We start from the raw sequence: 25,856 nt of genomic DNA, 5'->3' as shown, positions 1-25,856 counted from the left end.
TAATCAGGTTGGACGGTCCATGTCCCACATGGGGCTCACAGTCTTAATCGTCATTTCACAGAGGAGGTAACTGAGGCACAGGGACGTTATCTGTTGCCGAATTGTACTTTCCAAGTTCTTAGTACAGTGCTCTGCACATAGTAAGTGCTCAATAAATACGACTGACTGACTGAATGAAGTGACTTACCCAAGGTCACACTGCAGACATGTGGCAGAGCCGGGATTAGAATACAGGTCCTTCTGACTCCCAGGCCTGGGCTCTACCCACTAGGCAAATTGCTCTTTGAGGGACATTCATGATTCTATTCATATCTTATGTATCACTTTGCAGAGTGAGCACAGCATCACAGGCTGACAAACTGAAGAAAATCCAACAGGCTGAGACCTAGACCTACCACAGAAGATTCAACCAGCTCCTTGAGCAGTTTCACTAGCATGGCAAAGTACTCTCTTCATATGCACGTAGTGTGGAATATATTGCCAGTTGTATATCGATCTTTTCGGCTACAGCTGCCTCCACTGGATGAGATCTCACCAGCAGTGGTATCGTTCTCAAATGTAATTGGCACAAACATTTGTGTATGCTTGTTTCCCACTTTTATACAGATTACACGTTCCAAGAACCTATTGTAACAAAGTGAGTACTCAATCCAGTTGTCCCCAAATTTTCGTGATTTTCTAGAAACAGTCTTAATGGTTTGGAGGGGGAACTTAAAACAAATTATTTAATTTATATTGCAAAAGGGAATAATTTGGCAGCCCTCCAGTGGCTACATTCTACTACCAAATTTCACTGGATATTTACCAGAAAACCTTTACTTTGGTCAGATTAAATGAATAGTGTTCAACTACTTCTTAATTGATTTTGGTACTTTTATTAGCTACTAAAATTATACGTGACCATGATACTACTAGTCTTGCTGTAGAAAATATGTGGTATTGAAAACTATTCTTAAGTTAAATAGAATATGTATCAAAATACATCCAGGTCTATGGATATCAATATTTATATATAGGAAACTTTAGCAATTATACATTATGTGTACCCAGTTCTCCTCTTACATGGGCGTTTTATTCTTGCAAACCCCTGCATTAAGGAAAACTCCCACTTTTGTCCTTTGATATTCGACTCTTACCTTAAATAAATTCCTTTAAACTTTAACTCATTTCTATCATTTTACTATTTCCTGTCGATACTTGGTACTTGTGGCAACTTACGAAGGACTTGGGAGATGGGCCTGATAAAAATTATGACTTTGTTCCAAAAGCCAGTCTATGAATTAGTTATTACCCCCGTGGCTATTAACTGTTCCCTCCATAGCGTCTCATGTTTTTTCCTCCATTATCCAGCTGTCAACTGAGTAACCAGTGTCCAAGCAAGTAGGGGGGTATTGAAGGGTGAAGAAGAAGATAGGACTATCAGCACCTTGAAAATCAGCTGCTATTGGACAGACTACTGTGTTATTCAGGAAGCAATAACCCTTTGGATTGTAAGTTCCTCCAGGGTAGGAACAATGACTTTTACTTTCATTATATGCTTGAAGAACCTGCGAACAAAGGCACTCACTAAATACAAAAAACCTGCAAGAGAATATGAAGTTCAGTCAATCATATTTATTAAGTGCTTAATGAATTAAGAGCTTAAGAGAGTACAGTAGAATGGAGTTGGTAGACACTTTCCTGCTCAGAACGAGCTTACAGTCTGGAAGGTGAGACAGACATTAACATGAATAAATAAATTATGGATATGTACATAAGTGATGTGGAGCTAGGAGAAGGAAGGGAGCAAATCCAAGTACAAGGGTGATGCCGAAGGGCTGGGAAAAGAAGAAATGAGAGCTTAGTCAGGGAAGGCCTCTTGGAGGAGATGTGTGATTAATAAGGTTTTCAAAATGGGGAGAGTGTCTGTTGGATATGAAGAGGGAGGGAGGGCATTTCAGACCAGAGGCAGGACGTGGACAAGGGAATGGTGGAGAGATACACAGTCAGTCATATTGATTGAGTGTTTACTAAGTGCTTGGGAGAGTAGAATATAACCACATTGCGGACACATTCCCTGCCCACAGTGAGCTTACAGTATAGAGGGGGAGACAGATAGTAATATAAATAAATGACAGATATGAACTTAAGGCCTGTGGGGCTGGGAGGGGGCAAGTCAGGGGATGCAGAAGGAAGTGGGAGAAGGAGAAAGAAGGGCTTAATCTTGGAAGGCCTCTTGGAGGAGATGTACCTTCAACAAGGCTTTGAATGCAGGGGCAGTAATTGTCTATAGGATATGAGAGGGGAAATCATTCCAGGCCAGAGGCAGAACATGGCCGAGGGGTTGGAGGTGAGCTAGATGACACAGAGGTACAGTGAGAAGGTTAGCATTAGAGGAGGGAAGTCCGTGGTAGAAGAAGAGTAGCAAGATGAGGTAGGAGGAGGTATGGTGATTGAGTGCTTTAAAGCCAATGGTAAGGAGCTTCTGTTTGATACTGAGGTGGATGGGCAAACATCGGAGGTTCTTGAGAAGGGAAACATGGCCTGAATGCTTCTGTATTAAAATGATCCAGGCAGCAGAGTTAAGTATGGACTGGAATGGGGAGAGACAAGAGGCAGGGAGGTCAGCAAGGAGGTTGATGCAGTAATCATAGTGAGACAGGATAAACTCAAGGAAAAAACTTGTGACCAGAGGTAGAATACCAAAGTTAGTCTGTTCGTTTTTATTAAATGGTATTTGTTAAGCCAGGCACTTTAATAAGTGCTACGGCAGACAGAAACAAGCTAATCAAGTTGGACACAGTCCATGTCTCATATGGAATTCACAGTACTAATCCCTATTTTACAGCTGTGGTAACTGAGGCACAGATAAGTTAAGTGACTTGCCCAGGGTCACACAGCAGAAAGGTACAGGAGCTGGAATAAGAATTCAGATCCTTCTCACTCCCAGGCCTATGCTTTATTCCCTAGGCCACACTGTTTCGCATAGTTGAAGAGATCCGAGGATATGTTGACTGCCACCAAACCAAGAACTTCTCTTCACGATGAAAAAATCTTTACTGACCCAAACACAGAGACACACACACAAACACACAAACCACTCTGAATACTGTAGGTAGAACAACCTTCATCTCAGGCAAAGAGGGAACCTTACACAGATGTTGAGAGTCCTATAACGAACTCCCGAAATACTCCTTCCACCATCAAGGATCAGGCCCTTTTAGCTATAGAAAACTTGCTGAAGTATGGAATATATGATTTAGCACACCAGTCTTTGAGGAAATAATCACTGCATTCCAAGCCAAGATTAAAACAACGGCAAATCTAGCCAGAAGCCTTGCCACCTTCTCATCACGGTTCCCTGATCTGCTGCTCCTGACATGCCTTGTGCATGCTGGGCTGGGGGGATTTAAATTCAGCATCATGCCCTCAGCCTCACTTTTCACCTGACAGCCAAATGACATCAGCAGTAACCCCTGCCTCCTTCCTATCATGACACCCAAGGAGCCCATTCTTGACATGACCTGTGCCTATGAAACTGCAGGGACTTAAGCAGTGTCAGTGAGATGCCACTATGTATTTTAGAACCCGGGGAAACTTTGGATATGACTGTACCCTCAATAACCTGGGTGGCAATGCTGTTAGGCCCCAACAGGTCCCGTTTTATCACTAGACTTGTTGGACTCAGCATTTTTATGCAAGTTTTTATATTATTTTACATTTATATCATTTCATCTTTCCTACTGTTTCTGTTGCCAAACCCTTCCCCAGGTTATGGATAGACTGTGAGTCCCTGGAGGTCTAGGATTGTGTCCAACTCTCAACTGTGCAATTTTCCCAGTGCTTAGAACAGTGGTCTCCATCAATCATTGTAGTAAGGGCTAGGGAGAGTACAATACAATAGAGTTAGCAGACACGATCCTCTGCCTTCTGATCTTGTGGCAGCTTATACCATCTCTAATGGCACTATTGCAGAAATCTAGAGTGGAATGGACCTAATCTTTAGGTGTCTGCATGGTGATCTAGATAACCTCACAGATACCACCATAATCACCAAATTTTAAGAAGAAAGGGGAGGCAGATGACTTTAAAATACAGGTGATTTTAATGGAGTTCTTCTGAACAGATTGGTAACATAATCTATGACATAAAGTTTGATGTGGGCTTCAGGCCCAAGAGCATCCTGGGTTGGCTTCAGGTATTTGGATGCTCCGAGGTGGGAAAAAAAACTTACTGGCCCCTCCTTAATATCCTCATGATATCAGAGAATTTACTCCAGGAACACAGCACAGTATATTGGGAGTTTGCCTTAGCCTGAACCTAGAGCATTTTTCCAGGGAAATGCCAACCACCTCCCTTACTCCAGAGCCAAGGTCTTTCCCTCCCAGGTCACTTTTAACACAGGCACTGCTTCCAACTTAGGCAGCAGGAAACTGAGCACTTTAAATATATATATATATATATATATATATATATAAGCACTAGTGGTAAATACTGCTCTGTGGCTAGACCAAAATCTTGGACTTTGCCGCATTAATAAGGATATTGGTCAATGTATCTATTGTCCTATGGACTAGTTGAAAGAAGGATGACCAATAATACTTGCACTTCCCATATAATGAGTAGTTTGGCACCAATTATTATGCTCTCTTACGGCTTTGAATGTTGAACCCTCATAATTAAATGGCAAATACCTGTCCCAATTTCATTTTTCCTTTGCAGAGACAAGTACTGGTAGGAGAGAAAAAAAAATATAACTTTGTACTGCTTCCATGTTTTAAACATTAATATTCAGTATCATTTCTATCAAACTATATAAGGTGCCAGGTGAGACATGGTACTTGAAACAATTCAAAAAAGGATGTTATTGTAAAAGCTGGCCTGCATATGAATCTGAGACTAGGTTTCATTCAGCTTCAGAAGTCTTTGGGAAGTCCAGATTTAACTGTTGCCGATTTGCAACAATTAGAATCAATGTTAATGTTTTTGACTTCTGCAAACACCTTTCCAGTAACTCCATCTAAAATCCACTTCTTTTCACACCATTGGTCACAGAGGAACTGGTTGGTTTCCATAATCCAAATCCTAGTCATTGCAGAAGCTTGAAGAGTAGCAGCAATGAGCAGTGCATGTTGATAAGGATCTGTGCTTGCATCAGATTCAGACTCCCTAATTAATCCAGCACCTTTGAGTTTTGAGTACCAATCATTAACATCATTAAGCTGCTTGTTTCTTAATTGCATTCTTGTGTAGAAAAACTCAAGGCAAAAATGAACTAACTCAGAAAAACCTACAATCAATTTTGATTGCATCCAACCTTACTGTTGCACCTCTATTAACCCACATGCTGGGTGGGTTAGACTGACACAAAACACATCAGAAGAAAAACAGTCTCCTTCAGATTCTGCTAAACTTGCATTTATTGTGAATTTTCTGGAAATTATGAGATAGGGCTTCTAATGACCCCTGTCACCAGCAGCCGTTATCTCAAACTGTGAATGCGGATTGTCATTTTCAAAGTCAACAGATGTTGACCTCAGGGTGGAAACTTTTCCTTCACTGGAGTGAACCTAATCAACATTATACCCTTCACTTTGATGCCCAAGACACTACACAATTAGAAAGTCAGCTTTTTATAAAGAGAGGTCGAGGGTTAAAATCTCATTTAGGCTGCATTAGTCTCAGTGTGGCTTTGGGCTATTTGAATAGTAGAACTATTCATGAATTATGTTTATGTTAAAGAAAAGCATATTTGGGGGACTACAGTGAAACTGATTTAATGGCATGCATGGCTTCACATTCAATTTCTATAACAGTGGCCTCTGATAAGATGATGTGAAGATTTTTCAATATCTTCCTTTGCACATCTGTTTATCTTCATAGAAACGCTAATTGCAAGAAAGTAGTCACATTAATAGAGATATTGAACTAAAGAATCTCTGCAGTTAACCAAATTTTCAACTCCAGTTAATTTCCTCACAAAAACTATGTCAGCACTTGTGCACTCACCCATAGCCGTAGGACTTTTGAATATAACATTTTATGTATTTACTCAACTTTAGAGAGATTTTTTACCCATAATATTGATAATGATGATAATTTTGTAATTGCACAAGCATTTACTATGTTCAAGGACTGTACTAAATTCTAACATAAGTACGCTATAAGCGGATTGGACATTATACTTGTCCTACATGGGTCTCACAGTCTAAGGAGGAGAGAAAATATACTGAGGGAAACTAGGTAGAACAGCTTTCCATTATCCTTTTACTCCTACCTGTAAATTATTTTGTGTCTGTTAAATTGCAAATTTCTTGAGAATAAGAGTCTTGATTTTCAGTTGTAGTCTCTCAAGCATTTAGTGCAGAGTGGTGTATACAGTAGGTGTTCAATAGATATTTTTGTTTTTTGTTGTTTATAATATTTAAGTGCTTACTATGTGCTCTGCACTGTACTAAGCACTGGGGTAAATACAAGTTAATCAGGTTGGACACAGTCCATGTCCCACACAGGGCTCACAGTCTTAATCCCCATTTTACACGAGAGACCTGAGGCACAGAGAAGCGAAGTGGCTTGCCCAAGGTCACACAGATGACTAGCAGCAGAGTCAGGATTAAAAACCAGGTTCTTCTGACTCCCAGACCCATGCTCTATCCACGAGGTTATGCTGCTTCTCTATCAATTACTGATTGACTGATTCATATTGACCGGTATCCATTCTAAACCTTCAATTTTAAGAGCATAAGCATTCGTTTTCTGTGCAAGTTCAAATCATTTATCATATGAAAAATCTGTATAGACCTATTGGCTAAGTTTCCAATAGGTCTGAAGTTCCATCAGTCAGTGATATTATTGAGCACTTATTCTATTGCAAGTACTGTACTAAGCACTTTGGAGAATACGGTCAAAAAGCAGCATGGCCTAGTGGAAAGAACATGGATGTGGAATACAAGGACAGGTCACTTAAATTATTTGTGCCTCAGTTTCCTCACCTGTCCTAGCATTACATTAAGCAATCAAGCTTGCTTTTAGCAAACGGGTATACCCCAAATTAGCATTACTTCAAGATACATATAACCCAGGGAGACATCTGATTGTGTTTAATACCTTACTCCAGGCTATAGCCATCTCATGATACATTCAACCTGGCAATATAGCCACTATTCTTCATGTAACATTGATGGTCCGGTGTAGGATTGCAAAATGCCAAAGCAGATAAAGAAGTTATGGTCTCCCCACCATCAGCCAAAATTTTGGAATAAATACATTTTTCACCAATTTTCAAGCAGGTGGAAAAATTTAGGCAAATGATTGAAGGAGCAGGCTCTGATGTAGAAAGAAATTCAATAGTGTGCAGAGGTCTTGAGAAGAATCAGATAAAGATTTACAAGCATACATCTAACATCACAGTGATGTTAGCCACTAAATTTTTTTAAAAAGAGGTTTAAATAACAAGCAGTATATAATGCATAGAGGAATTTCATATTTTAAATTTTTCTAGGATTCTGGAATGTATCCCAGGACACAACATGTCAATCTGTGTAAAAACATGCCCGACTGCAGCTGTAGAATTAAGGAGCATTACTGTATTCATTCATTCAATCGTATTTATTGAGCGTGTACTGTGTTCAGAGCACTGTACTAAGCTCTTGGAAAGTACAATTCATCAGTAAAGAGAGACAATCCCTGCCCACACCAGACGTGCAGTCTTGAAGGGGGGAGACAGACATCAAAACAAGTAAACGGTCATCAGTATAAATAAAAAGAATTACAGATTTATACAATGTCAAAACAAGCAAACAGGCCTCAATATAAATAAATAGAATTATCGATATTTACATATATACATAAGTGCTGTGGGATGGGGGGTAGAGTAAAGAGAGTGAGTTGGGGCAATGTGGATGGCAGGGGGAGTTGAGGAAAAGAGGGGCTTAGTCTGGGAAGGCTTCTATTGCATTGTAAGGGTAGGCTTTTATTGTATATAATTCTTTATGTTCCAAAATAGTGACATCTATTTTGGTTGTCCAGTGCCACCTATAATAATAATAATGTTGATGGTATTTGTTAAGCCCTTACTACGCCGAGCACTGTTCTAAATGCTGGGGTAGATACAGGGTCATTAGGTTGATCCATGTGAGGCTCACAGTCTTAATCCCCATTTTACAGATGAGGTAACTGAGGCACCGAGCAGTTAAGTGACTTGCCCAGAGTCACACAGCTGACAGGTGGTGGAGCTGGAAATTAGGACCCATGACCTCTGACGCCTAAGCCCATGCTCTTTCCACTGAGCCACGCAGCTTCTCTACAAAGACAATTGATCTGTGGCCCTAAGAAGTACCTTCCTGATTACAGCGCATTTCAAGTAAGTATCTTTTATATAGAGAGCCGCTGAAGAGCACCAGCATCTCTTTATTCCAGAATCTGGCAAAGGTGGCTACAATTTAAGGACTGAATATAGGATTAAAAAAAATTACAAATGGGAAAATGAGAAATTCTGAAACATAATGTTTCCTAGCATTGAAGTTATGCTCACATCAACAAAAGTACGTTGTGTGGCACAAAGGAGGAGAATGAGCGACAGCAGAATACCCAAAAATCTTCTGTATGGAGAGCTGAGGTTGAAAAACTGAAAACAAGTAGGGTAGAGGAAAATTTTTAAGGACACAGAAAATCAAAGCCTCCAATGAAGCTACATCCTTCAGAGTCAATTGCTGAGGATAAACCAGCATAATGCATTATCAACAAGAACAGAATGGCTCACTTCCAGCATATACTTCATAAGGATTGAGAGACAAGGAGGCCAAAGAGAAAACAGTGCCAGACAGTGAAAATATTAAGCATGACAACAGATCAAGGCACTACCATTTATGTGCATATTATGAACAGGACTGTGGGTCCTAGTTTGACTTTTCAGCCAGACAAGAACTGATAGCTGAACTTCATCATCAAATTTTGTCCCCAGCTTTTTCTTTTGCAAGGAAATATCAAATGATTTGTGTGGGCTTCATTCTCTCTGCAGTGTTAGCAAATAGACACATGGATACAAATGGCTACTTGCCATTCTTGACATTTATAACAGAACAAAAACAATATGAAAAATGCATTCCTAACAAAAACAAACACATGTGATATCAACATTTCAAGAATGAGATGTTTGAAAAGAAGAAGAGAGTTCCTCTGTGTTTCTTCGTTGTCAGTACTGCCAGAAAAATATCATCTATTGCTCCTTGTAAAGCTTCATTTCTAAATGATATATCTGTCCCAGGTGGGATAGTATATAGTGTATAATCTCCATATTTATAACTCTCTTAGCCACAGGACCCACTTTAAGTGATATACCCTGAGGAGCAATACATGTTTCATAGATAGTAAATATCTTCTCTGAAATTAAAAAAAAAATGCCTTAGAATTTCCTGGTAGGATTACAGAAGAGTTAAACAATGGTCCTTAAAGTACTTCTTGAAAGCATGTTTTAAGTCATGTCATGAAAAATCTAAGATTATCTTTTTCTTCTTAGGTCAGTTCAATTTTATATTAGAAACCAGGAGCCAGGAGTTGGGAGCCAGGAAATTGATGCCTGATAACCTCCCTTTTATACCCGTAAATTTTATCAAAGGCCAGTGAGGGCTCTTTTTCCTAGAAGATCATCGAGTGGAATATGGAAGGTGAAATATATGTGTCACTGCTCTACTCGTTTTCATTTAACCTGAGTTTGGCTTGTGGGTTATGTCTGCCAAGCCACCCTTCTCAGACTTGTTTTCAGCTGGGCTAGGGTCTATATACTTAGAGATTTCAAATTGCCCCCACCCTCAGGCTTGATAAATAGTAACTTGAACATTTAGTAAGTGTTCCTAAGATTTCAGTGTTCCTAAAATCTTTGGAAAAAGAACATGACTCAGTATATCCCAGTCTTAGGCATGGAGAAGGCATAGAAGAGAATAATACAAGTAGTTATAGAGATAAAAAAATTGGCTCTATGAAGAAAAACAAAGAAATTTGAGTTGTATAGCCTAAAGCTAAAGGTAAAGGGTGAAGTGTGACAGATGTTTTCAAGCATAAAAACTATAAGGAGAATGCTAACCAGTTGTTCTCCATGATGACTTTGGCTGATTGAACAAGAGGAGATGAGTTTAATTAAAGGAGTGGAACTGTTTTCTTGGTAAAAAAGAAGGTCATTTTGATGATCAAGATAACAAAATACTGAAAGGGAATCCCAAGGAAAGTTTTGGAGACCTTTAGCAAGAGAATCAACATCCACATGGGGGCCAGGAGCTGGATTGGATAATATCTCAAGTTCTCTTTCAACTCTCGTTTTAAACCATCAGAACATAAGAGATGCCATTTTTGAGACCAATGGCCCATCCAGTGTGAAATTGTATCTCTGATGGTGACAAAAATATGCCTAGAAGAACTGCAATGATGGCCTTCCTTGAATATTTATCATCTAACAGCCCTTAACTTTCCTTCCTCTCTCTTACTGTGCAGTACTCACAGATAATGCAAACTCGATAATTATGATAATCATAACAATAATCGTGGTATTTGTTAAGCACTTACTACGTGTCAAGCAGTGTGTTCTATGATGCATATATAATGCAGATCAGACACAGCCCCTGTCCCTCATGAAGTTTACAGTCTACATGGGAGGAAGAACAGTATTTAATTCAATATTACATTTGAAGTAACTAAGTCATAGGGATATACTACAAACAAGTGCAGAGCTGTAACTGGAAACTAGTTCTCCAGACTCGTCACCTTCTGTTCTGTCCATTAGGCCACTGTTTATCTACTTTCTTTTGAATTAATTGATATTTTGGCTGTAAAACCTCTTGTGGTAAGTCAATCCATGCTCTTCCCCTACTGTGTGTAAAAATTCCATTTTGCTTATGTTGACGGTACCTTACCTCATTTTACATATCTGCTCTTTTCCCCGGTCATTCCCCCACTCACTCTCATCACTCTTAAAGGCAAACATTCTAACAGCATCTCCCTCTCATCTCTCCTGCCTTCATTCACTGGTCCATTCTACTTCCCTTGCCTGGAATTACCTCCTTCAGCAGATCCAACAAGCTACAGCACTCCGTGCGCAATCACTGTCCTCCTAAAATCCCAGCGCCTATAACAAGCTTTCCCAGATTTTTTTCCCCAGTAGCACAAATCACAGAAACCCACCAACCCACTTATGCACTTTTGAATATATGCTATTCAACAGTACATTTGATTACTTCTTTAGCTGACTGTTATTAAATCAATTCATATCTGTTTACCCCATTCGAGTGTAAACTCATTATGGTCACAGATTATGTCATTTGCTTCTTTTGTACTTCCCAGGAGTTTAATAACATACACTGCATTCTACTGTCTATTCTTCAATTAAGCTGCATGCCAGTCAGAGAATTAATGGTAATATGAATCTAAAGCATATAGGGTTAATTCTACAAATTCACTGTCATCATGGGCAATCACTCTTTGAATTCTAAAACTTGAACATGGGAGCACGCTACCTTTCATTTTGAAGGCCAAGAGTCTGGTATGCATAAAGACACTCGAGAATACGTTCATGAAACTTCAAAAAAATCCCATATCAGTAATCATATATTATAGTCAACTTACAGTTAAATATTTTGAAAACCTGACAATATAGAAACATAAAGGAAGGTATAATTAAAATGTTATTCATGAGAGTCTAAGCTATTACATAATAAAGTTACAGAATACTAAATAAGATGAAATAGTCATTTAACAAAGTATTAGCTAAAGGTTTCCCTCCTTCCCCAGTGCAAACTGACAGTTTAATGATGTGATTCTCTTGTACTCCTTTACACTAAGCAAACGTTAATCTGTTACCAGTGGCGTGTCTGGACAGATCAAAAGAAGATTTTTTAAGTTCAGTAAGGATAGGCAGATAATAATGTTGGTATTTGTTAAGTGCTTACTATGCTCAGAGCACTGTTCTAAGCGCTGGGATAGATACAGGGTAATCAGGTTGTCCCACGTGAGGCTCACAGTTAATCCCCATTTTACAGATGAGGGAACTGAGGCACAGAGAAGTTAAGTGACTTGCCCACAGTCACACAGCTGACAAGTGGCAGAGCCGGGATTCGAACCCATGAACTCTGACTCCCAAGCCCAGGCTTTTTCCACTGAGCCACGCTGCTTCTCAATAATGTTGGTATTTGTTAAGCGCTTACTATGTGCCGAGCACTCTTTTGACTTTCACATTCAATCTACTGTTAATCTTTACAGTTCTTTTTACACAGCATTTCATGAATTTTCCCTCATACTTTCCTTTTCTCTCTCTATTAATAGCACAGCTAGGCAATTGGACCATCTCCTTTCTGGTTTACCTGCCTATGGCCCATTACCCCTCCAATCTATAGTAAAAATATACATACATGTGGATAGTTTTAATACAGGATCACCATTTCTTGTAATACAATATTCTCATTTCCATTTACAGTCACAATCTATTCCTCAATCACTGATAGTAGGTAATCTATGGGTAGCAAATGACTGTCATTTCCTAGAGGCAGAATTACCTGAAGGGAAGAAAAAAATGTTTTATTTATGGTGCCAGTAACATTTCTAGAAGTGAGGAACTCTAAAACACAGACGGTGCACAGAGTTTAGAAGTGGGAGTTTTAAGGAAGGCAGAAGCAAGTGGGATGTTGTGCTTGGTCTCACATTTAGCCAGGTTGCATTGACTATGGATTGAATGGCAGTGGTGGACCAGGCTTTGTCATTTCAGATTCCCTTTAGGTCAAAGCATAGAGAAGGGGAGGCAAGATTAAGAAGGAACAAAATGGAGCTTGATTTTGAGACATCTTGATGGATTAAAATCACCAAATGGTATTCACTGAGGGTTTCCTGTTGGACTCCTTTTTTCCTAAGCTGCCTAATCTTCTAATACTAAAATGAGAATCCTTTTTAAATATTTCATGCTATATGGAATATTTTGTCATAAATGCTTGCAGTTTATAAGTGTATCAAGAACTTGCATGAGTGAGTGAATCTTCCGCAGGCTCAGGATCCATTGCTTTCTTTCTATAATAATAATAATGGCATTCGTTAAGCCTTTACTCTGTGCCAAACCCCATCCTAAATGCTGGGGTAGATAAAAGAGGTAATCAGGTTGTCCCACGTGGGCTCCCAGTCTTAATCCCTATTTTACAGATGAGGTAACTGAGGCCCAGAGAAGTGAAGTGGTTTGCCCAAAGTCACACAGTTCACAAGTGGCGGAACCAGGATTAGAACCCATGACCTCTGACTCTTAAGCCCATGCTCTTTCCATTAAGCCACAATGCTTGCAACTTGATATCATCAAAACCTTGCAATTTCTCATAATGAAAATAAATAATTGGAAGCCTATAAAAAATTTGAGATAACATGCACCTCAACTAAGGACTACATACAACAGTGGTGAAATTCAAAGATGCCCTTCTGCTGACCGCCACTTAGCCAAGTTTATTTGTTTATGACCTATGACAGCTAATTCAGATGGCTACATCTTAAATATCAGGATGAATGTCAAAGAAGGTAACCAGCAAATGCCAAGTATCCTGGTGCCACTGTTCAAGAAAGAATACGTGGATGGATCAATTGGTGTATATGTGATGGGGGTGTGATTTGCATAAAAGGAAAATCAAATCTATCAATCAATCAATCATATTTACTGCATGCAGAGTATAGAGTTGGTAGACATGCTTCCTGCTACCAATCCTTAGTAGAAGGGTTTGAACTTCAAGCCAGCATGGCGCTGTGTCCTCTATATTTGACACTTGCCAGTCATAGGACATAATCTGACAGCAGCCTGGTTGCCCGCCCCCTGGCCCGGCATTCCCCCCTCCCTGCTGGAAAGGCCTCTGATACGGAGGGGAAAGCCAGCCAAGGACCCAAGGAAGAGTCACTTGGGTTGCTCATGTACCTCTTCTCTGTTTGGGGTGGCTGCAGATGAGGAGATTGTGATGCAGGTGTCAGTAGTCGCAGCTGCAGAGACAGTGCTTTGTGCTGTCTAGGACAACTCTGGCTCTCACCCCTCCCCAATAAACCAGGATGGCTGCAGCTTTGGCTTTTTGACCTGCTCTTCCTCTCTCTCCAGGGCCCCTGCGGTGGCCCAGACAGGTCACCTGAAAGTCCCACCTCTTGCTTCTCCAGTGCCACCTCCTGGATGCAACTCTGGGTGACTTCATATTGAAACTATGAAGACATTTGATCCTGAGCTGATATCAACTCACTGTTTACCAGATCATCTTGAAGGATTTTGCCTGTTGTACCACAAAATGTGCCAATCCATCATGGAATTCATTAGTCTGACCCGATAATGGAATTTCTTATACGCTATGTTCTTATGCTCAGTGTGAGTGTAGCATTACTCCTGCAGCAGTCTTTGTGACTGCAACCACTCTTGACACGATGCTAAGCTAACAATTAAAAAAAAAAAAAGAAAAGCTACCAAATGTTAAGGCATAAATGGGAAAAAACAGATAAGCTATTGAAAATGCATGATTGAAATAGAAATAAAAATTATGAGATGTTGAAAAGAAAATAAGGACATGACTTTAAGGTCAATGAACTTGATCTAATTTCAAAACTAAAATAAAATAAAAAGTTCCAGGAAGACTCTAAAATGCTATAAGTGGGCAAGACAGAGACATATGTAATTTGCCTAGAGTGACTTTTATGCCAAATCATACCAACTTTTCTGGTGCCCTGAACCGATTTTCAACCTTGGTTGAATTCCCAGAAAACTTATTTTTCTTATGCAAAAAATTGAAAAACACAGATTACTAGTGAGACAGTTTCACCATCAAGGGTTTAGAGTGAAGCCACTTCTTGTGGTCTGAAAGTAAGCACTTTCTGTATGAGCTTCTGTTCTTGTAAATCTTAGAATTTCTGAAAAAAATACCCCGGTCTGAGAAAAGTTGAATTCCTATACGGTACTTGGGAAACAGATTAGAGTTGTTGTTCTCATTAAAACTGCTGGGGAAATGTTCAGACAAAAGAATAGCTTCAATTTCTCAGGTGCATCCACAGAATATCACTGAGATCACATATCACAAGCTAACTCTAATTTGCAAAGCAATCAGAGGAGCACAAAATTGCAGTAATAAGAAAGGGTGACGTTTGTACTATTTCAATCTCATTATGCATTCTGTAGCAAGAATAAGATAATATGGGACCATCTTCCTGTTCTCTTTCTGACCTTTGTTATAAGAATGAGCTGTTTGTATGCTTGAATGCTCAGTAGGCTGCATGAAGTATATAGCAACTAGGTGGTTAAATCTAGATTTATCAATCTCCCCAAAGTGAATCAATGAAAACATTCCTATTAATAATATACATTCACAGTCACCATCTATTCATTTCAACGTTCAATTTAAGGGTCTGAATTTCATCTCTAAAACTTGGGACCCAATAACGCTAATCTATTTCAAAAACTGCCTTCAGTTCCTAAATAGCAATGATAATTATTCTTGCACAATCCCCAGTGTATTTTGATGAAATGAAAATAGTAACACAAAGAGCACTCATAACTTGTACAATATTTGTAAAGCGCATATTCCCCAGAGGGGGCATCTAAGAAGTACCAAGGAAATGCGACTTTTTCAAAAATACTTCAAAAGTCAATGACTGACCCTGGAATAGAATCTACTTTCCCAGAAGGAACTAAATTTAAGGATAATTTTAATCCCTAAAATCATATGCTGGATTTCTAAATGGTAAACAATCTCAATTTTACAATATTTATTAAAGGAAATATTTCTAAGCCAAGCTATCAACTATCGACTCTGCTAGCTTTTACCTAATCTTAAAAAAATATTATGAATAATAATAATGATAATAACTGTTGGGAAAACTATGTGCAAAGCACTGTACTAAACACTGGGATACAACATAATCAGGTCCCACATGCTGCTCATAGTCTAAGTAGAAGGGAGAACAGGTATTGAATCACCATTTTGCAGATGAGGCACGGAAAAGTTGTTACTTGCCCCAGGCCACACAGCAGCTAAGTGGCAGATTCTGAATTAGAACGGAGGTTTTCTACCTCTCTGGGCCCATGTTCTTTCCACTAGACCACAGTGCTTAAGGCACAAGGAAAGCCAATCTTGTAAAATAAAATATTATTATCTTTATAATCATTATTACATTTGTCAAGCATCTCTTTAGGTTCAAAGCAATTCACCTAGGGCTGGGGAGAAGGAACAAGAATATTAATTCCGACATGGTCTCTGTTTCTACAGAGGCTTATAATATAAAAGTTGGGTCCTGGTGGCACCACACAGGGAAAGGAATACATGGGGAACTTTGAGGAATATGACTCCTAAAGCAATTCCACGGCAGATTTTTCCCATCATAGTCTACAGCCTTGCCATCCTTCCCATCCCAGAAGCTTGTGACCTTAGTATCATATTTGACTCCTTTTCTTTTACCTTCCACTTTCAGTCTGCCTCTAAATCCTGTTGATTTTCCCTACACAATATTTGCCAAATCCATCCCAGCCACCAAGTTGGGCCAAACCCATCTCCTGATTGGAATACTGGTTTCCCTAGCTTCCAGCTTCTCTTCTTCTCAGTCTCTCCTACACTCTACTACCTATATCATCTTCCTAAAAAAAAACTATACACAAAGCATTACTATTCTCCTCCAAATCCTCCAACGGCTTCCTATTTCTCTCAACATCCTTACTATTGGTTCTGGTCCCTCCATCACCTCTCCTCTACCTTATTATCTGCCCAATTCACCTGCTACTTTCCAACTAAGGCTCTTATCAATGTTCCATTCCCTCACTCTCATCTCTCCCAGGTCCAGCCTAACTCATGCTCTTCCCCTTACCTGGAATTTTCTCCCTCAAATCCACCATAACAAAACCGCATCCATCTTCAAAGCCTTTCTGAAATTCCACCCTTTCCTGGAGAGTTTGGATGACTGAATTTCTTCTCCTCCAGGTCATATCCTTCCATCTACTACCTCAAAGTTTATGAAATCACAACCATTCCTAGCACTGGATAGAGTCTCACCAGAAACAACAGAAAAACCTCAGTCCTGAGATTTCAGCATGGAAACTGTATAGAGAAACTATAGTGATCAGGGTTTGAGCAGTGTCATTCATTTTTTTTTCACCCCAACAGTCAGGTTCCCACTGGGACATGCACTTCACTGAGAAGAGGCATAGGTACAGCACTTTATGAACTGAATGTGTAGCTTTCGCCCATGTTAGCCTGTTGCAGGCAAGACCATAATTGGAGTCCACATTTCCTGTCCCCAGAGCATCTTTAAGAGATAAATGTTCTAGGGAATATAGGAATTACTGCATGGAGAGCAGAGAAGAAGCAGAATGGAACTTCATGTTCATTCCCTTTTAAATAGTTTAGTCCTCTAAAAAATAACCTGCAATAACTGGTTTGCTTCTGTAATAATACTAAGCAATTAATAAATTATATCATTATTGTGCACCAGGTTTTGGGATAAATATAAGACATGCAGATCAGACATAGGTCCTGTCCCACACAGGATTTAAGAGAGAAGAACATTTTACAGATGAGAAACATGAGGCACAGAAAAGTTAAGTGACTTGTCCAAAGTCACACAGCAGTCAAGGACCGGAGCTGGGACTGGAGATCAGGTCTTGGGACTGACAACCTCGCGCTCTTTCCACTCAATCATGATTGGTGAAAATGCACACCCCTCTCAGGGTCACACCTGGAGAGTTTCCAGTACTCTACCAGTCTCAGCTATGGGAGGGAGAGTCAAGCAGAGTCCTACCCATTCCATTCCTAGCTTGGGCAGTGGCTAGCGAGTGGAAGGCAATCTGCTACAAGTCAAAACTCACCTGTGCTGGGCAGCAGAGGCATGGGAGGGAGTCGAGGGCATAGAGTCAAGTTTACTACAGGGAAGGACGCAATAGTAAATCACTTCCATCTTTTTACCAAGAAAACTCTATGGATACACTACCAGAACAATTGAAGACGGAGGCGAGGCATTCTGGGATGAGATGTGTCCATGGTGTCGCTATGGGTCAGAGATGACTCAACAGCATATGACAAGACAAGAAAATGAATAGAATAATATTGTAAGGGATCATCATATTGTTAGCAGTGACTGACAAACAACCTAGGAGATAAATTTCTTGACTGTAAACCCACTGAGGGCAGGAAATGTGTCTACCAACTCTGTTGAATTGAACTTTCCAAACTGCTTAGTATAGTGCTTTGCACACAGTAAAAACTCAATAAATACCACTGACTGATTGATTTCATAATAAATGAAGAGACATGGGCTATCCTGTTCATTTATTTGAGAAACTTCTTGAAAAATATGATGGTGATGGAGATACGCTGAAATTGCACAAATAAATGTCTGCCAGTACCCATCCTAATTGCATTTCTTCAATCATACTAGACTCACCAGTAAATGGTTTCACTTACTGGCAAAAAAAACCCTAAATTAAGTCAATCACTACATAGAGGCCCATTGCCCCTAACTTATTCCTGACAGTCATTTTCATAGCAAAGAAAGGAAACTAAATTTATTTTTATGGTATAAACCCTAAGGCAAGTGAAAAGGGCTAGGGCAGCTGTATTCCTATTACAATCTTCCCATTTAAATAATGTGATTTCCCTTGATGTTATTACTAGGTACAGTGTGGATGAACTTCCAAAAATCTCTTTCTCAGTTTGGGGATACAGAAAAACTCTATAGCCAAGTCATTTTAATCTTGAAACAATGTGGTTGTACAAAATTTATAAAAGCTTTTATTCTTCACAATAATCAGAAATCGCCTGCTGAACACTGCAAAAACAGCTGTGCATCAGCAGCTAATGAAGAACTTTATTAGGATAAGCAGCATGCTGGGATTTGTCCTTTTTAGCATCAATCATACAGTGCCTTCAGGTTCATACAATTTCACCTGAGAGTAGTCAAAACCAGGTCCACTCTTATTTATATTATGCTTTTAATTATAGTGTGTATACGGGTATCTATTGAAATGCACTGCCTTACATGTTGTTTAAGGCTATGAATTAAATTATACTCTGTTAATTTGTCCTAACTGTGACAGCCTAAAAGCACTCTGGCTAAAGAGAAGTATATATCTAATCTGCCTATCCTACATAAATCAAATTCTGGTAAAAGAAATATGCTCTCCAATTTTCTATGATTGTGTGTGTGTGCGCACATGTGCATATGAATAACCTGAAAGCAAACCAGAAATAAGAAACAAGGTAGGGAAGGCATATGGAACTGGCTATGATATAGCAATAGCAATGCATTTGGAGAGGAAATACTATGGAAGATGGAAAGAAATACAAGGAGGAAGGGGAAGAAGAAATCCACAAAAGACCAATCAAGTATTGTAAAGAACAGGAAGGAAAGGGGAACCTACTTGAAAGACTATAAAGGAAATAGCAACCAAGACTGTTGGAGTAAGTATTTAAGTGGAAAATAGGAAAGCAACAAAGGGGAAAAAAGATAGAAAAGGAGAACTGTTGAAAAAAAGAACAAAAAATGATGATGAAAAAGTTAAACAAGACCAAAGAGCAGAGCCCTTCCTTCATCATTCTACTTCAGCTCTGTCTGGGGATGCTAACAGGCAGACCCACCTCCTTCTCTCAGTTGCCAGTTGAACTGTACAATTAGGAATGGTTATAGAACTACCCACAACCATACAAAAGTTGGGGGAGAGTTACTCAGAGACATAATATTTATTACCACTTATAGAACCAATAACTGGGAAGTGATGAATTTTCCATTTGTGAAATTATAATCAGAGTACAATTTACTGATTAAAACAAAATATTACTTTGAGCAGACAAAATTTTGAAAACATTTCCTATCAACCCCAAACTGTCAAAATTAAATGAAAAGTCTAATACTATAAGCATAGGTAGGAGGCCCAAATTGCCACCCTGAAATTATACTGTGAAATTTCAGTTTCTCCATGCAAATTCCTCTTTAAACTTTTAGATGGGTTATTAAAAATGAGTTTTTATACTGCCATTGGTATATGATGTGGCTGCTAAACTGCCATTCTACTGGGAATATCTTTCAAGGCAGTGAACCTTTCTAAGCAAGCCAAATGGGCAGAGTTTATATCCTACAGCAAAACACAAATGTGAGAAAACAGATATGCTGTCACTTAAAACATTCAAAAGTGGAGCCCATAGATTTTCAGAATGAATATTTATCATCCAGATCACATGGCCAGTATGATGGGTGAAGGGTCCCAAAACAATCTAGGTTGAAAGGATATGAAATTGATTAATTTTACTGCTTCATTACTGCTGATCCAGAGACGGGTGAGGAAAAAAAAACTCCTAGAAATATGAAACTAGAGTAAAGAAACAAAAATTGAGGTATATACATGGGGCTGCTAGCTTCACACTAAGCTAAAAATATGGTTTTCTTGCAGGCTTTGACAACAAAGAAAGTGCATAGCAGGAAATCCATTACATGACTCATGTAGGGCCAAAAAATATCACAGGGACGACAGGGTGGTGGTGGTGGGGTGTGGGAGAAATTAAGGGTTTAGTTGGAAAAAAGTAGATGATGAAATTCTAATCTAGAGCAATGGCGTGGAGTTGATTACAGTATTTATGTGCAAAAGAGATGTCATCACACATGAGATGCATTATACTTTGCAAGCCTCTGAGGGGAGGAGGAAGAGAGAAAACAATTCAAGGATGTGATGCATAGAAAGGAAAGAAAACCAAGCTTATCACTTCTCCACTGTCTTCCTCTTTAACTGAAACTTTAGCTTTCAGCTCCTTGAGCTTCTCTTAAATTAACATTTTGATGAGCGAGCACGGCCTCGTTGGTCCAATGCCATTCAACTCCAGAGAATAACGACTTTTGCACTGGTCTAACAGCCTCATTCTGGGTATTTGAAGACTAGGTGGAAGTTGTAGGTCTGGGAGGGACGAGTGAGGGAAGGGGAATGCAGTGGAGGAGATGTTCACTCCACCAAAAGGCACAAGGAATGTCCAGCTATTCAGTCTGGGTGCTGAGAATCTGATTCGGATCTAGGGCTTTGCAAAAGGATTTAGCTATGGTAGTGGAAAGAGGGGCTTTTCAGAGTCCTAAAATTTGGTTGGCCTCTTGGGATTCAGGCTATATATGTCCAAAGACATGGACTTTATATCTTACATCTTGAAATGTTCCGTGTCAGGACATTTATGGTGAAGGACTGGATATCCCTGGGATATGAAGGAAGGTGAGAATGCTTGATACACTTTTTCCTGCTGCCCTCCCAGTAGATGTATTTCTTTCACAAAATACACTGCCAAAACTAGAAAAATGTTAAAAAAAACCCAATCTCCAGGAGGTGACTCCAGAATGACTGGGTCATTTAGAGACCACTATAATAGGGGTGACATGGAACCATCCAATCCAAATGTTAGGGAAATATTCAGTCTGGATCTGTGCTCCAGATTTACCCCAGGGCAAAACCAGGCTCAGGAGGCAGAGACCAAGCAATACTTTCCCTGACATTACTCAGGCTTGTCTTTACTGGACTGTGAAAATGCCAATAAAGGCCAGATAGCCACTCTTCCCCTTGCCTTTCCTCTATCTTCTCTTTGGACCTGCTTAGCAACTGGAGTTTGGAGGGAATGGAATCACATAAGAAGTTTTGTTTTATTTGTAAAAACAAATCATCTGAATTTTTTAAAGGGTATTTGTTATTATATATTTATTCCTGCCTACTACCTAGATATATTCTCTTAACTATATTGTGTTGATTATTGTAAGACTTCACCCATTAGATTTTTAAATTATTTAAGCACAGGGCTTGTGTCTTTATTCTATTTTGCCCAAGCATCCAATACACGGCTCTTGACTCAACAAGCAGTAGCCACTCTTCTCTCCATCTCTTAATAATAATAATACTAATAATGACATTTGTTAAGCACTTACTATATCCCAAGTACTGTACGAAACTCTGGGGCAGATACAGGATAATCATGTTGGACACTGTCCCTGTTGCACAAGGGGTTCAGAGTCTAACTAGGAAGTGAGCAGGATTTAATCCCCATTTTACACGAGGACACTTAAGCATAGAGAAGCTAAATGACTTACTCAAGGTCACACACCAGACAAATGGTGGAGCTGGCATTAGCCTCTACACCTCAAAACTCCCAGCCTTTTCTCTTTCAACTAGGCTAGGCTGCTTCCCAACTTTTTCCTCAAATTTTTCCTAAACTTTAGACCAGAGAAGGAAGGATTGAGAGCAGACTGCTCTCCCCTGAAATGAGGCTGGCTTCCTAGATAAGGAACATCTGTGCATGCCACAAAGGGGATATAACATAATGAATATACTATGAATGTACAGTCTTTGAGGTTGAGAAACTTCCATGGTTCACACGTGGATGGATAGTGCATCTACTGGGATTAGGTTGTATCGGATAAAAGTGGTATTGGGAATGTGGTAAGGAGAAAGACAAAGTTGAGAACATGATGGCATAGGATAACTATCTTTCAGATAGAGATCTCTATTTTCCTGAAATATTCATTACCACAAAAAGAAAATTAAGATAGCTCAAAAATAGAATAATGTAGAAATAAAGAACAATTGGTAGCTATGAATGAAAATCTTGATTTTAGAAAATTGAAAGGGAAAATGAAATGCAAAATGTAGGCCAAATTAATGCTTCCAAAAATTAGAAACCTCTGGTCTAGACAAGATATCATATTTTAACAGAGTAGTTAAAATTCATATGAAAAGCTAAGTTGAAAAAACACTTGCAAAGACATCATGTAGCTGTTGGCTCAAATGATAAATTTGCATATACAATGATTTTAATCAAAGGTGCCTATTTGATCGCACAATCGTTTGTTTTGCATACACCAAATTCAAACTTTTCACGTGGGATTCCTCTGTTTAACATGCGCTCAATTATTTTGTTGGTGTAACTCAGATCTCTTGAGACATTAGGCTATTAGGCCTCTTCTATTTCTAGCACACAGGATTTATGTTCAGTGACAAGTGATGTTTTAATAATTTGCATAATGAGCAAGAGAATCCATGAAAGTTTTCAGAATGCACAAGATCTGTATGCATCTTATGTAAAAACAGTTTTTTTCTTTTCCTGTGCATTATAAACTATGAAGGTGATCAACAAATAGCTGACATTGAAGTAGGTGGACAACTGGATTATTCTGGTTCTCCTCCTGCTCCCAACCTCCAACATTTTGAGCAATTTTGATGCCTCTCCCCTTCCTGTTATCCTCTTCCTTCCCTACATTGATCCTTGGAGATTTCAACATTCATTTGGATGTTCAGGAGTGTTGCTTCCCCTCACTGAACTCAAAAGACTTTCTGCTCCACCCACCTCACTCACCGACTGAATCTCATCCTCATTAGTCACTGTACCACTGTACCACCAATCCCGAAATCCAATTTCCTGACTGAAACTTCTTCATCTGCCTTCTTACCCACACCTCTCCACATTGCAAAACTTGTCTCACTCCTCACAGAGGCTTTTCATCTCTACTCTCCCTCCACTTGCTCAGCTACTGGCCTCATGCTGCAGAGTGCTGTTGGACAAAATCCAGGCAGTTGGTTGACTTGAGATACTTCAAACTCATCTTTAAGCTCCTTTTATATTGTAGCATAGCCAATTGGAAAAAGCATGAGTCTGGGAGTAAGAGGACATGGGTTCTAATTCCAACTCCACCACTTGCCTGCTGTTTGACCTTAAAAAAGTCACAACTTCTCTGTGCCTGAGTTACCTCATCTGTAAACTGGGGATTCAATACCTGTTCTCCCCCCTACTTAGACTGTGAGCCCCATGTGGGACAGGGCTGTGTCTACCCTGATTAACTTGTATCTGCCTCAGCACTTAGAACAGTGCTTGGCACATAAGTGCTTAACTAGTAATGTTATTATTATTACTTTCCCAAGTGCTTAGTACAGTGCTCTGCACACAGTAAGTCATCAATAAATGTGCTTCATTAATTGATTCTTATTGGCTCTATCCCTGCCCTAATTTTTGCTCAGCAATTCTGCTATTCCCTTATAAATCTCTAAGCCCATAGCCTCCACCAGATATCTGAGACCTTTAAGTACCCCCTGAGGCTCCCTCCAGTTCTCCGTCTTAGGCCTCCGACAAAATTGAAACCACCAGGAGTGAGCTCTCCAAAGTCTCCGCTCATTTCCCCACTTCCTTCTCAGCCCCACATCAGTTCACTTCTCTACCTCAGTAGTTTCTTAGGAGGGGATCTCTCACCTAGTTTCAAACTCTGATTTCTTTCTCCCAGTGCCTCCAACCCCATCTGCTCTCATTTTCTAAACACACTTAGCTGCCATTCTACTTCCCTCCCTGAAGGCTATCCTGAAGGCTATCTTTGGTCATTCACTCTCTGATGGCTCTTCCCCACCACTTTCAAACATGTCCATACCTTCCCTATCTTAAAAAAGCCTTCTCTGGATCCCACTGCATTATGTAGCTATCCCCTTCTCCCTCCCACAAGCTCCTCTACTGGGTTGGATACACCCACTGCCTCTAATTTCTCTTCCCAACCCTCTACAATTCTTATATTTTGTTGCTTCCCCTACTGGTACTTTTTAATGGTATCTGTTAAGCATGTACTATATACTAAACCTTGGCGGGTAGATATAAAATAATTGGGTTGGACACAGTCCCTGTCAGAGAAAGGGCTCACAGTCTAATCCCCATTTTACAGATGAGGTAAGTGAGGCACAGAGAATAATAATGAATAATTATGGTAGTTGTCAAGTGCTTACTTTTTGCCAGGGACTGTACTAAGTGCTGGGGTGGGCGTAAGTACATCGGGTTGGACACAGTCCTGTCTTACGTGGGGCTCACAGTCTCAATCCCCATTTTACCGATGAGGTAGCTGAGGCCCAGAGAATGATGATGGCGTTTGTTAAGCGCTTACTATGTGCCAAGCACTGTTCTAAGCGCTGGGGGAGATACAAGGTAATCAGGATGTCCCACGTGGGGCTCACAGTCCTATTCCCCATTTTCCAGATAAGGTAACTGAGGCACAGAGAAGTGAAGTGACTTGTCCAAGGTCACACAGCAGACAAGTGGCGGAGCCGGGATTAGAACCCAGGTTCTTCTGACTCCCAGGCCCATGCTCTACTAGGCTATGCTGCTTCTCTGATTTATTTTAATGTCTGTTTCACCCACTAGATTGTAAGCTCTTTGAAATCAGGAACCATGTCAACCTATTCTATTGCATGCTCCCAAGAGCTGGGTACAGTGCTATATACTCAGAAGGCACTCAATATATTCCATTGATTGATTGACTGAAAAAGGGTCATGCCTTTCTAGTTTGCCTGAGAATGCCGGTAATCTTCTTTCTCACAAGGGCATCAGTTAATTAGTAAATACATGGCATTTGTTAAGGGCCTACAGACACTTAACTGTGGGCAGAGTACTATACTAAGTAATTGAGAGAGCAAACCCAAGATAAACATGCTCAGAGAACTTTCAGTCTAGTCAGGGAGAGTCCTAGAACCTTGAGTGAACTAGGTCTGTGGTGTCACCAAGACCCCTCAGGATTCTGGTGCTCCAGAACAGTGAATGTTTCTCCAGTAGGCCATCCAGCTTTGGGATCTGGCGCTCCGAAAGGCAGCATGTTCTTGCCGGCCCAGGGTTTCAGTGACACAAATATGTGTGTGCCCATTGATTTAGTATTGAATCAGGTGGTAGTCGATGGGGTGGGGGGTGGGGTGGGGGTGTGAAGCAAGACCACACTCTTCTCCACCCCTCTAGAGGGCATGAATCTCTATCCCATGGAGATAATGGGTTTCCACAAAATCATTTTACATTTTAGACTTTGGATTGTTTACTTTTCCTCCAGCAGTTAAGGTACCTATATAACTAGGGAAAAATCATAAAGTAATAAATTAA

General features: G+C 39.8%; 1 protein-coding gene and 1 non-coding gene across 41 annotated transcripts in view; one reads left to right on the top strand and one right to left on the bottom strand.

Annotated features, from left to right (window-relative positions):
* Positions 1–25,856, bottom strand: part of PTPRD (protein tyrosine phosphatase receptor type D) — a 1,860,044-nt gene that overhangs the window by 911,817 nt on the left and 922,371 nt on the right. The gene's annotated exons all lie outside the window — the stretch shown is intronic.
* On the top strand, positions 17,665–17,802 carry LOC114808631. Its single transcript, XR_003756475.1, has one exon. It is a non-coding gene; the product is annotated as a small nucleolar RNA SNORA7 (small nucleolar RNA).

This window comes from Ornithorhynchus anatinus, chromosome X5, assembly GCF_004115215.2.
Source record: "Ornithorhynchus anatinus isolate Pmale09 chromosome X5, mOrnAna1.pri.v4, whole genome shotgun sequence".
In the NCBI taxonomy this organism is placed as follows: Eukaryota; Metazoa; Chordata; class Mammalia; order Monotremata; family Ornithorhynchidae; genus Ornithorhynchus; species Ornithorhynchus anatinus.
The sequence above is the reverse complement of the archived record's forward strand: the minus strand, read 5'-3'. Positions and strand labels throughout refer to the sequence as shown.